The sequence below is a fragment of the Dermacentor albipictus genome, chromosome 2 (genome assembly GCF_038994185.2).
Source record: "Dermacentor albipictus isolate Rhodes 1998 colony chromosome 2, USDA_Dalb.pri_finalv2, whole genome shotgun sequence".
Classification (NCBI taxonomy): domain Eukaryota; kingdom Metazoa; phylum Arthropoda; class Arachnida; order Ixodida; family Ixodidae; genus Dermacentor; species Dermacentor albipictus.
Window position 1 is genome coordinate 165688204 of NC_091822.1, and position 13563 is coordinate 165701766.

Here is a 13563-nt window from a genome sequence, read left to right on the forward strand (position 1 = left end):
CCGGGCCGTCGTCCCTGCAACAAACTGCAACAAACGTCCAGCGCGGGCCACGCCTTAGTTCAACCGCGCTACGCGAGATGTCGTCGCCGGCGCTGCCGCTAGCGGCGTTCCGCCGCCGCGCTAAAACCCTCTAATATAAGACAAGGTAAACACACAGCGAAATCAATAAGACCGCCGTTCCTCTTGCGCTTGTCGCGCTCCCAGCTTTGCGTACAGCGGATGGAGGGGAGGGGGGGACAAGGGGGAGAGGAAGACGGAAGAGGGAAGGAGGGAGGGAGGAGAGAGGCCAGAGCGGCGGCGCGCACTCTCGGTAGTCCGCGCTCCACTGCACTCGCGCCGCCTCGCCTGGCGTTGTCGTCGTATCCGTGCGTGCTGCGTGTGTGTGTGTGTGCGTGCGTCGCTGTTGGCAGGCTGGCTGGCGCGGACGGGCGGCCGCTCGCAACAGTTGTCGGCGCGCGCCGGTCGAAGAACTTCCGTCGGTGCCGTGCGGTTCCCGATCGCAGCAGAGGCTGCGGCGGCGATGGCTGCTGCTCGTGTTGCTTCCACCGGCACCGCCGCTGCCCGCAGCAGCAGCAGCAGCAGCGTCGGCGGCTCCCGGGCGCGATCGCGCTCGGCGGCGCGCTGATATGGTTTCCCCGAAGGTTTCCGAGCGAGACTGCGGACGCCGAGCGAGGCTCTGGACGCAAGCGTAAGTGAAAGCGGCTAACATATGCTTGAGCTGGCCGCGGCAGCGGGGGCCCGCCTGGAAAAAAACGGCGCCGTGCGACGACGCGGTGCCGCACGCGTTTTCGAGTCGCCGAGACGTGCGTTGTGTGTGCGCCGCACGGCTTGCGTGCTTGAAAGGGAATGCGATCGCGGAATGCGGGCACCTGCATGCGGAGAAGCCTTGCGGTGTCAGCGGTGGTCGCGATACCGCTGACTGGCGCGAGCGCTGCTGCGTGACTGGGGCTCCAGAAGGCAGGGATTAACGTGCGGGTGCGTGAAATTCTCGTGTGCCGTCGTTGGTAGCTCGATGAGCTCGCTTGTTACGGGTGCCGCGATTCACTGCTCACGGCGATGTTGACGGGCTTCGGACGGTGCATGCGCGGTTTGTAATCCGCGCCAAGCGAGCACAAACTGTCGCGAAGCCGGGCGTTACCGTGGGCGACGGACGCGCTATAGCACTTTTTTTTTAAACCGGTGTCTCCTGAAGCGTATAGCTCATGATGTAGCAGGGAGGTGTCTCTGATACGCGACGAATGATTGCTGGCGTTGAAGTTTATTCCAAATATAAGGGTGTTTTTTTCTTATTCGGCGTTTTGCTCGCTCAGAAAAGGAAGCAAGGAGAAGTTCCGCCGAGTCGGCATATGTCGAGCTTCCGTCGCTGATAACGCGCGCTGTGACAGATGCAGACGTCCTTGACCCGCCGGCGATATTGTCTTCCAATGTCTTGAAATGTTTGCGTCAACAGCTGGACCACATGTCGCAGATCGGTGCGCATTTGCGGGCTGTTTCTCGTCGAGTTTTCTTTTCTTTCTTTCCACGGGCTGTTGTTCTTTGCGAGCGCTGCCCGTATGTCGCATAGATCATCGCGCGACAGATGTTCCAGACGTGACCGCTTTCGCAGCAGTAGGATGACGCGATGCCCCCTTTGACGTAATCACATTGATTTAAGTACAGCGCTGCGCTGCTTTCTAAACCTGAGTGCACAACAAGTGCCACAACCATATAGAAGGTGTATATTTCATACTAAAAGAGTAGCGCTGAATACTTCAGGCGATGGGATTCACATAAGTTAAAGAAATAGCGCTCACGATAAGCTTTGTGCATGTCGTCTGCTTTGCTTGCTCTCCTTTCTTTTTATCTGTATTTTTCTGGATACCAGACGAAAATACAATGCAGATTAAGTAAACAAGTTTGCATTCCTTATGGTGGCGTCTGCAGAATGTTCTTTTTCTTTCTTTCTGCGAGGTACTCTGACCTGTACTTCCGGTATATGACTATATGGCACAGCGGCTTTATAAAACATTTCTGACATTCTGAGTCTTTCAGTTATTCTTTTATTGCATATACGCCGGCGCTTCGCGCGCGTCAGGTGCCTTTACCCACATGCTCGACCCACATTACTCGGTGTCGCAACTGGCTCACGAGAGAGAAGTGATAGCATTGCCATTGACGTAATCGTAGGCTATACGCACGCGGTCATTATAGAAAAAAAAAGAGACCTGCGTATTTACCGCAAGGACATTGACGGCGTACCTAGTCGTTCATATGTAACACGTCACTTCTTCATTAGCGCATATGTGGCGTGCCTCTCGCTAAGTTTATAAACTTTCGCCATCGCCGTGTGGCCAAAGCCTGTCGCCAGGGCAAGGTCGATTCAAATAGGTCGCGAAGCTTCGGGCGAAAAGCGGTTCAGTACAGATTGTCACCGACATCAGCATGGGGGGTTTTGGGAGCAGCGATTGAAGCGCGACTATGTTTGGAGGGAACAAACATTGGGAAAGAAAAAACGTGTTTTTTAATTCAAGCGAGGCACAGTTAGATTCATTCAACGAAAATAAAATTCCTAGTCAATTTTATATATTCGTGAAGAGTTAAGAAAATACAAGTTTAATTTTATTATTAGTAATAAATGCATTTTTTTCCAACGCCCATCGCTACAGGGGGCGTTGACGCCACTATCACTCACAATGCAATGCACGTCTTGAAATGGGCAGAAAGGCGCACTCTTAAAGTTCACCTGTTGAAATACGCCCCCCTCACAGTTTGTGCTTTCTTGTTTGTCGAAGTTTGTCTGAATTTGGTGACGCGTGTAGCTTCATCGCTTCTTAATCTGTTCGGTCAAAAGGAGTGGGTTACGACCGCCAGATAATTGTGTAGTTGTTTTCGTGCGACTGCGCTGGCCGACGGGCTTGGCAGAGGATCAGCACTCTACACCTAAAGCTTTCGTCGGCCTCCAAAGAAAGTATGTTCTGTGCAGGGATGTGATTTCAAAAACCGTACGGCTGCCCTTTTCCTGCATCGCATTCCACGCTGAAAGCTCGAAACGCCCATCAAGTCGAATGGCGGGGCATTAGAATCAGAATCGGTTTTATTTTCCTCAAGGAAAGGAAAAATGGACCCCAGACAAAAAGCTGCTCATTGAGCAGCTTGACGAGGCCTGAGGCCCTACAGGCAGTGGCAACAGCGGCAAAACAGCAGTGTATGTCGCACTAGAAGAAAAAAAAGCAACTTGAGAAAAAAAAAACGAACGAAAAAGAAAAAAAAGAAACTGTTCGCACCAAGCTGTGACGAATGAGAACAAAAATATTTACATATATATACACCAATAACAAACCAATATTGTACACTGACATGTTATATTCACACGTACACACGCAAAAACCCGTAGAAGTGGCGCGCATACGCCCCATATATATACACATATATGTACACCTACATATACACGCGTACATGGCACATATACACACACCATTCAAGTGCACACATGCATAACTTCCAGTAAAATATTTTATGAAGAATGAGCTGTTATAAAAACGGGGAGCGAGAAAAAAAAAGTGAAATTGGACAATGTCTGCAAAATCATTCCACACTAGTCCACACAAAAGAACGCAAAATGCCGAATGTAAACTGCATGATATAAATATATTGCCGATTAAGCTATACTGTTCAAAAAGTATTCAATTAAAGCACGTTTATTTATTGCGGGGCCATCAATTAAGGTTGTATTATTGTTCAGGGTGTAAGGTATTATATACTTTAACATTTGTTGACCATAATTCGTTCGAGTTTTGGGAAGACACCACTTTTCTAATTGTCGAGTGTTGGCTGCCGGTACACGTTCCTTGAGCGTTGATATTCTGATAAGGAAATTAGTACGAAACGTGGTTTTAGCGGTGAATAAAGAAACAATAATGTGCGGTAGCATAACACTAATGGGCAGAATTTTTAACCGAATAAAAAGCGGTTTGGAGTGTGCGCAGTACTCTTCGTCTGCAATGATACGAATCGCTTTCTTTTGCAGGCTCACAATTCTATTCATGTTAGTCGGTGATGCCGTGCCCCAAACAAGATGACAATATGCAATGTGTGATTGAAATAATGAAACATATATCTGTTTTTTAATGTGCACTGGAAGAATGCCACGACACCGGGAAAGTGCTCCAACAGCTTTAGATAAATTTAGAGATACGTAATTAGTGTGCTCAGTCCATCGAAGGTGCTCATCAAATACAACACCCAGTGTTTATGGTGGCTAACGACCTCAATAATATTATTGCCTAGGTTAATGGTTAAGTTAGTCCCTATGTGACGATTTATAGCACGGAAAATAACAGCTTTTGACTTAGCTGTATTTATTTTGAGATTGTTTAATTTAGACCAATTTAAAAGGCTGTTTAGGACATTGTTTGCTTTTGAAATTATTTCTGTAACCGAAAGACCAGAGATAAATAGGGAAGCGTCGTCGGCATAAATTACAAAATCAGCTTCTGTCGAAATTGTTATCACATCGTTTATATAGACATTGAAAAGAAAAGGTCCTAATATGCTGCCCTGCGGGACGCCACATTTTAGATAACGTTTGGATGAACAAAAACCGTCTATGTTCACTATCTGTTCCCGGTCTTTAAGATATGAACTGAAAATTTGAAGTGTCCTTCCCCTAACGCCGTATTTGTTTAACTTATCTAAGAGAATATTATGGTCTAGACAATCGAAGGCCTTACTGAAATCCACAAAGATTCCTAGTGTTAAGAGTTTGTTTTCAATATTCCGTAAAATAATTTCTTTTTGGACTAATAAAGCTGATTCTGTAGAAAAACCTTTGCGGAAGCCGAACTGAGAGTGTGATATTAACTGATTAGCATCAAAGAAGTTCTGCAAACGTTTGAGCAGAATTTTTTCTAGCACTTTCGAAAAAAGAGGAAGAATAGAATGTATAGCTCCACACGAAGGACAGCAAAACAAATTTCGCGCCTTCGAAAACAAAATGACGTCACTTCTGCTTTTAACGGAAATGGCGTCACATTATTTTTCTTCTGCCGGAAGTTTTCCCACCACATACAGATGGCGCTAAGCCCCATGAACCGCCCATGGACCGCCATGTTTTGAACGTACGGGCTCCTATGGAAGCTTCGCTACCAGGTATATTAACCTTGCCAGGGCGCGCGCGCGATAAGAAGTTGCAAGAAACGCTGCGCGTTCTCCGCTTTGTGTAGGCCATTCTTCGAATTTCAAATCAGTAGAAATTGAAATGCGTACCTGATTTGTACAGCGCTGTTGTCCTACGCGTGCAGTTTGTATGGGCTCCCGGACGCAGTCAGGTGCAAAGAAGCACCTTTTATCCGGGACTCTTTAATAATAATAATAATAATAATAATAATAATAATAATAATAATAATAATAATAATAATAATAATAATAATAATAATAATAATAATAATAAAGGTGCACGTGAAACAGGTGCGGCGTGCACGTAAATGTGCAGTTGACAGCGGCGCTCCAGCGGCCTTCCCGATGCGGGCCGTATTTTCCAGCGCACAACTTCTAAACAACCTAACCTTATCAACGTAAAATTCGAAAGTGTTTAATTTCGTGCACTTGAGCGAGTCAACTAGGAACGTCGGAGTCTGCTCTAAATCACATCCGCGCGTCTGCTGTAAAAAAAAAAAAAATATGCGATAATCCGCAACTTTCAAAGCCACCGCTCGCTGTTTGAACTGACGCAAGTAACGGATAGTTATTGTTCGTGTGCGTGCACCATTTACGGGATACCGAGAATGTAGAAGATACAGACAGACGGACGGACAGACATATAGAAGCAGACAGACATACACACATATAGAAGCAGACGGACGGACGGAGAGAGAGTAAGGAAATGCAGGGAGGTTAACCAGGTTTGCTACGCTGGTTAATGGGAGAAGGAAGAACGGGCAGGAAAGGAAATGGGAAAGGAAAGACAACTGATGCGCGCGCACGCACACCACAGCCTTCTCCGCACAAGGCCACAGAGAGAGAGAGCAAATGATAAATGAAAGGTAGGGAGGTTAACCAGGACTGAGCCCGGTTGGCTACCCTACACCGGGGAAAGGGAAATGGGGACGGAAAGATTAAAGAAAGAAGAGAAAGTCCACCGGGGATATCGTTCAGTCACTCAGTCCTCAATCAGTCACTCAATCCTGTATCTTTCACATATCGCAGCAGCGCTTTTGTGGCCTTTTGTAGCTGCGATATACGAAGCCATGGTCCCAAGATCTTGTTCAAGGTGAACGGTTTGCTATCTAACTTGTTGAGAGCTGTGCAGAGATCTTGTCTTTCATTTTCAAATGATGGGCAGTAGCACAGTAGATGGTCGATAGTTTCTTCGACACCGCAGGCATTGCACTCGGCGCTATCAGCCATGCCAATCAAAAACGTATATGCATTCGTGAATGCGACGCCCAAGCGTAAGCGGCACAACATTGTTTCCTCATTACGCGGAAGCCCTGGTAACAGCCGCAGTTGCATAGATGGATCGAGGGAATGCAATCGATGTTGAGTGAAATCAGGTGTGTGCCACTTCTCCAATGTCATACGGTGCGCTAGCTTGCCTAAGTGTTGGGCTGCGTCAGTACGCGATAAAGGTATAGAAACAAGGGTTGCTCCTTCGTGTGCTTTCTTAGCAGCGTCGTCAGCGAGGTCGTTGCCGGAGATACCGCAATGGCCAGGCAGCCACTGAAACACGACGTCGTGCCCTTTAGCAATCATGTGATGGTGAAGTTCTCGTATCTCCGATACGAGTTGTTCACAGGACCCGCGACGAAGAGATGGCAGAAGACATTGTAAGGCCGCCTTTGAATCACAGAATATTGCCCACCGATTAGCCGGTTGGTTGCTAATATAATCAACGGCACCTCGGAGGGCAACAAGCTCCGAACCGGTCGATGTTGTCATGTGAGAAATCTTGTATCGGATGCTTAGTGATCGTGATGGTATAACCACTGCCCCGGTGGAGCTGGTCTGGGTGGAAGAGCCATCCGTATATATGTGGACTCGGTCAAAGTAGGAAGTGTGCAAACAATCCAGAGCTGCTTGCTTCAAGGCCAAGGTAGATAGGTCGGTCTTCTTTCTTATTCCTGGAACCGTAAGACGCACTTGAGGTTGTTTTAAACACCACAAAGCTGAGGTTGAACGTGCTGATGGTGTAAACCCCGATGGTAGGGAGGCACGATACTTGCTGACCTCGTTGGAGAAGGATGCCTGTGGTCGTCGTTCTGGCAGACAGGCAAGAAAGCTTGATTGAATCCGTGAAATATGACGAACATGGGCCCTGAGCGAGTCCGTGCTGATGTAAGTCGTGATCGGATGGTCTTGAGCCATTATAATGGTTCCTGCTGTTGAGGCGCTCCGCGGAAGGCCTAGGCAAACACGTAGTGCCTGTGCTTGCACGCTCTGAAGTTCTCTAAGATTGGGCTTGCATAATTTAGCAAGCACGGGAGAACTATAACGTAGAAATCCGATAAAAAGTGCTCGATATAACTGTAGCATGGAGCCTATTGACGATCCCCATGTTTTGCCGGCGATGAATTTGAAGATGTGAACAATAGATGTGAGCCTCTTCTTCAAGTGGGCAACCTGAGGGCTCCAAGAGAGGTCCCGGTCAACAATGACACCCAAAAACCGATGATTTTTCTTGTAGCTGATAGGCTGGCCATTGATATATACTGGATAACCAGACATTGCTTTCCGCGTAAAAGCGACTAACGCACATTTTTCTGTTGAGATGGTAAGGCCTTGTGTCTGAAGATAGTCAGATGCCTGTGTTGCTGCTTGCTGTAGCCTTGCGCGAACCTGCAGGCGAGTGACCGCTGATGTCCAGATGCAGATGTCGTCGGCGTATATTGAAACACTCACTGTTTCCGGGAGGGATTCAGCCAGCCCCAGAAGCGCGAGGTTGAAAAGAACAGGGCTTAGAACACCGCCTTGGGGAACGCCTCGGCATGTGTAGTGGTCGGTAGTCGGACCATCTTCCGTACGCACGAACAAGGACCTTTGTGTCAAGTAGTTTCTGATCCATCGATATACTCGCCCTCCTAGTTCAACTGTGAGAAGTGCGTCGAGAATGGTTTGATGGGAAACATTATCGTAAGCGCCTTTCACGTCAAGAAAGAGTGCGGCTGATAATCGCTTCCGAGATTTTTGTTGTTCTATAGAAGATACCAGATCGATGACACTATCAATCGATGAACGGCCTCGTCGAAATCCCGCCATTGAGTCAGGGTAAATTTTGTTGTGTTCAAGGTACCATTCGAGACGCATGAGGATCATACGTTCCATGAGTTTCCCGACGCAGCTGGCAAGTGCTATCGGCCGATACGATGCCAGTTCGAGCGGTGTCTTTCCTGTTTTTAGTAGTGGTACCAGGCGGCTTCGTTTCCATTCCTGTGGGACGACACCATCTCGCCATGAGCTGTTAAAAAGGCTGAGGAGTTGTCTTCGTGCTTCTTGACCTAGGTGGCGCAAAGCACTATATGTTATCCCATCGGGCCCTGGTGAAGATGAACTCCTACAGAGCGCCATAGCAGCTTCTAACTCTTCCATAGAGAATGGAGCGTCCATACTTGTATCTCGTGGACCGGGGATGTCACCTGAAGTCATGTCAAAGGCTAAAACTGTGCCGCCGGCGACTTTCGCACAAAATTCCTCCGCAATTTCTACCTCACGGCGGTTTTCATAGAGAGCAAGGCCACAATTTTCGAAACGCCGAGCAGGAGAAACGAAAGCGCCGATGATGCCGTCTCGTGGCGTCGAATTCAACCAGAGCGTGCGAAAATGTTACTGCGATGGCAATTTACTACGACTCAACTGCCGTTGTATACGTCGTCTGCAAGCATCGCAACAGTGAAATGTGTTGCGGCTTTTAAAAGGCGAAGCTTTCTATAGCGAACCCTCCCCGACAGTGTTGACCGTGGCTCCTATACAGCTGTCTTGCCGAATGGACCATGCACATAAAATAAAGTAATTAACCCGTTCGCGATGGTGGGATCGAAGCCATTTCTTGCAGCTGCACAACAACAGCCCGACGCTCATCGCCATTAGGCCGCGCGACTGCATGCACCCTTCGCTCCCGCCGGCGCCCAGTAAGCGATTTGAGACGACTGGCGCGTGTGACGCGTCTCGTGTAACTTGTAACGCGTGCTCTCGCGCGAGAGCTTCGTGTGCGGCGCTGTTTCGCGTTTTCTCCGCTGCCCATTGGTCGACAGTTGCATGGTGTGCAACGTCTCGTGGTGTGCTTGCAGGCAGGTTCCAGAAGGCAGGTTCGAATGCTTGCAGGCAAGCACACCACGAGGAGAGCAAGAAACGTTCGATGATCCACTACACATACTGTGCGGATCTACTGTGTGGATAGTATGTGGAAAAGCTGGGGTGTCGGAGCACTTGTCCCACAGCAACGTCCTCCTTATAGTATCGGTGAACTGTGCTGAGTGTCACCTTACTGCAGTGTTTACTAAGAAAAGAAGACGCGCTCGATTTGCAGTGTTTTTTTTTTCTTTCTTCTAATTAAGCACCAGTACGTTCTCGCAAGCCTCGTTATGTTTTCCAGCGAGGTTTCTCCCCATTGAGTTGCCTACCGTTGCACTGCATGACTGGATGGCTCACGACATCGAAGCCACGTTGTAAATAAATGCTGCTGCGAGAGGATGTCGAAGAGAGCTGCTGCAAGCGCGAGTTCCCGTTTTTGGATTCTTGGCCGCGGCTGCTGCGCTTCCGTGGTGTTGCAACGCAAACTCGATTGGGCGCCGATCGTTGAGCGCACGTTGAAGAAATCCAAGTGGTCGAAATTATCCAGATCCTTCCATTCCACTACAGCGCCTCTTATAGACCCGTGCCTTGGTTTGAGTCGTTTAAACGTCGTCTATTTGCGTCAGAATGTAAGCAATTGCGTGTTTTACGACATTCGACGTGACGTTGAGTGCTTCTATAGTGCAGTTAAGAAAGGGATCTTGTACAAACTTAGCTAACGATAAACCCCGTGCAGCCTCTAAAACTGCGAATTTTGTCGAAAGCTGCAGAAAAGAAGACACAACGAGATAGAAAAAAAGAATGGTAGAAAAGAAAGGTCCGAAACTCAAGGGGGTTGGTTTTTTTTTGTTCGTGCTTTAGAAGTCACGGCAAGGCTCAGAAAGTCACAATTCTAACGGAGCAGGAATGATTTCACTTGCGCTATACCTATATACTTCCTATTTTGTCTGGTTCAATAAGCTTCTTGTGTGAAGCCTGTTGTGTGTCATATGTGCCTCAGAAATGTGCGCTCAGCTAGCGATTCGCTTGGGGTAGCAAGGTATACGTACTGTTAACACTGCTACGTGTCATTCTATCTGAAGAGACTCTCACAAGTGTGATCACGCAAGTGATAAAAAAAAAGAGCAGGAAGAGATGGAGAGGTGTGTACCGAAATCTTGGAGGCAACGGCAAGCATTTTCTGGCTGCATACTACAGATGGCGCCGCCTTCGCAACAAACACAGATGCTTCACGGAGTCGGGTGCACGTAGGCCTGCGCCTTGCTAACGCAAAGTTCGTGAACGTGCACACAAAGAGGCTATTGGTAAGCAAGCGTACGTACAGCCTTTGTGAAATGTATACTGCTTAATTCGGCGCTCTCCCCGTATGTGTCTTCCGGCTCTGTTTAGCGGTTGCTGTGGCACTCCTGACACTCCAGATCTCCGGATGGTGAGTACTAGCGTTCTTTTCATGACCCAGGGAGTTGGAGCTTCAGGCGCACCACAGTAATTTCCTTGAACAGTGTTTAGTCACCGTGGAGGTCGCAGGCAACGTAGCCCGTATACACGTTTGACAAAGTCATCGGCACCGTGCCCGAGAGAGACCTTTCTGTCGAAATTTCATGCGAAGGTTTTTACCCTTTTCGCTTCGTTCGGAATGTCCCAGGGAGCCGTAGAGCCAAACGGGTCGAGCGTGATGAGTTTTCTGCTCGCAACACGCGATAAAACGCGGTATTTCATAGAGAGAGAGTACATTGGGCGGCTCTCTGAAGAACGAGAGTGAGAGCCATGCAATTGAGCCTTCTGCGCGTCCCCCTGACCAACTTCACGCGGAACCGTGTAAGGACGACGGGGTCGAGAGAAGTGGAATTTTTGCTCCAGCCAAAAACGCGCCCTAAAACGCGAGAAGCGAGAAGCGCCCTAAAGCGAGAATACATCGCACGGCTCTTCGAGAAATGGGAGTGCGAGCTGCGAGCGCCCGTTGTGGAACTCCCATCACCAATTCACCGGAGAACCGCGTGTACAGTCAAAGGGACCGAACGTGTTCAGTTTCTAGGCTAAAGCAATACGCGCTAAAACACGGCATCTCGTATCGAGAGTACATTGCCTCGCTCTTTGAAGAATATGCCAATGAGATGCTACACAGCTGAGCGTCCTGTGCGTTCCCGTGACCTTAAAGCCAACCAACAGGTGGCCCCGAGGAGAATTGATTACAGACTTTCCTCGGCGACCCTCACCCCTCTCTTGGGGGAAGGAGAGGAGAATCTAGAAAGAAAGGGTGGGGGGTGGGGTGAGAGAGAAGTAACGACGGGATAGCAGCTGTACGCTTCAATGGGTCGCGGCGCAGCTGCCGCGCGTGGCCCGTATGACAGACGGCAAGCTTCTTTCGTTTTTTCTCATCTTACCTTTCCAACGGGCGGTTGACGCTCGGCGGCCGCACCTGGCCACGCCGCAGCGTCGTACATACCCAGAAGTTCGCTCGCCTATTGATATCACTCACTGACGGCGCCTATCGCTGGGGAGGTTTGTAAACGTTTTGCCTCGGGCGTTCTATTTTGGGATTTGCGGGGGACACTCCCGGCTTTCGAAGTACGTAGCGTGGCTAGCCTGTGGCAGGCAGCGCGAGCTACGTAATCTCGCGTTTTCCCGATGTGTGCGGTATCTCGTGCGATTGGATCGAGAACAAAGAAAAACGCCAGACCAGCAGAGCGACCTTGCGGGATCGCAGCCCGATTTCCAGCGAGGTTGTTTCTTTCGAGCCGTTGCGTCAGGAACTTCAGTTGCCCTTAATTAATCCGCACACTTTAAACCGTTGCCCGCTTATGACTATTTCGTGCACTCGCTTGAGGAATTTTTTGGGTCTTAAATCGAAGCTCTTAATTCGTCCAAAAAACTATAAATTTCGCATGTGCGTCAGCCTTAATGTTCCCCCATTTTTTCACAAAATTTGACCTCGGTGGCTGTTACAGTTCTTCCTGAGCTAGATAAACTCTACTCCGCTCCCAAAAACGTTCCAGAGCGCTCGCATTAGTAATTTACTACAAAGGTTGTAATTAAGCCACCCGCTGGCAGCTTTGCCGACACATCACACATATAACCACTCCCCTATATGTCACGAAATATAAACAAGGTGACTCGCTTTATTAATTTACCGAGGACACCGCGGTTTCTTGCATGAAAATAGGGAGAACGGGGCCTTATCAATTATTTGCTGAACTCGTAATTAGGGTAGAAACGTTTAAGTTTCACTTCAGATAACAATTAACATGCCTCTCTTTTTTCGCCAAGTGTAAACCCGGTGTGGGGCCTAGTTCTCTTAGAGCACAGGTAAATGATAACGGATAGAGAGTGCATATATATATAACGTTTTCCAGCGCTTTCTCAATTAATCTTTCTTAACGCTGTTATTTATTCACGCACGCTTAGTTTTGCATACATACGAGACGCAATATATGCTTTTTTTCTTCAATTTTTACTAAGTTGTATGTTGGTGGCACTTATAGTTGTTCCAGGACAGAGGGCGAACCTGTGCGTAGCTCGTGAAATACACTTATATCATACTGCTCCGGAGCACTTCATACGCGATGTGTAGTACAAAGGCTGTAATTACCCCGTACAATACAAACTTTGCTTATGCATCACGCATAACATGCCCATTACATTGAGCAAATATAAACGAAGTGCCTCGTTCATTCCACCGATGACACCGGGGAAGCCTGCTACGAACATCCTACCGCATAACCAAGAGAGAGAGAGAGAGAAGGGAGGAAGGAAAGGCAGGCAGGTTGACCAGACTTTGTTCAGTTTTCTCCCCTGCACGTGGGGAGGGAGATGGGGGAGTGAAAATGATAGATAGATAGATAGATAGATAGATAGATAGATAGATAGATAGATAGATAGATAGATAGATAGATAGATGAGAGAGAGAGAGAGAGAGAGAGAGAGAGAGAGAGAGAGAGAGAGAGAGAGAGAGAGAGAGAGAGAGAGAGAGAGAGAGAGGTCTTGATCGCACTTTCACATGCAATTAAGCCAGGCGCAGCGTATCTAAAGTCGGGCACTCAAGTCTTTCGCCTTCAGGTACTGCAGAAGAGCTCGAACGGCCTTCTGGGCTGATGAGCTGTGAGGCCAGGTTCTCAAGAACTTTGTTACTGTAAATGGCTCGTCGTCCAGTCTATTCAAGACACACTGGAGAGTCTGGCGCCGTTTGTCGAAGCGAGAACACTGGCATAGAAGATGATCGATGCTCCTTTCACACTAGCACTTAGCGCACATGGGTGAGTGTGCCATTACAATACGGTAGCTGCTCTTGCCCACAGCCGA

General features: G+C 48.3%; 1 protein-coding gene across 1 annotated transcript in view; it reads left to right on the forward strand.

The window, feature by feature from the left end:
- The first annotated feature begins 285 nt into the window (after positions 1-285).
- The window catches only part of LOC135910608 (rabphilin-3A-like), a 135477-nt gene continuing 122199 nt past the window's right edge, over positions 286-13563 (forward strand). Inside the window, exon 1 of the mRNA XM_070533346.1 lies at positions 286-688. The gene's annotated coding sequence lies outside the window, so the exon portion shown is untranslated. The remainder of the gene's footprint in view (positions 689-13563) is intronic.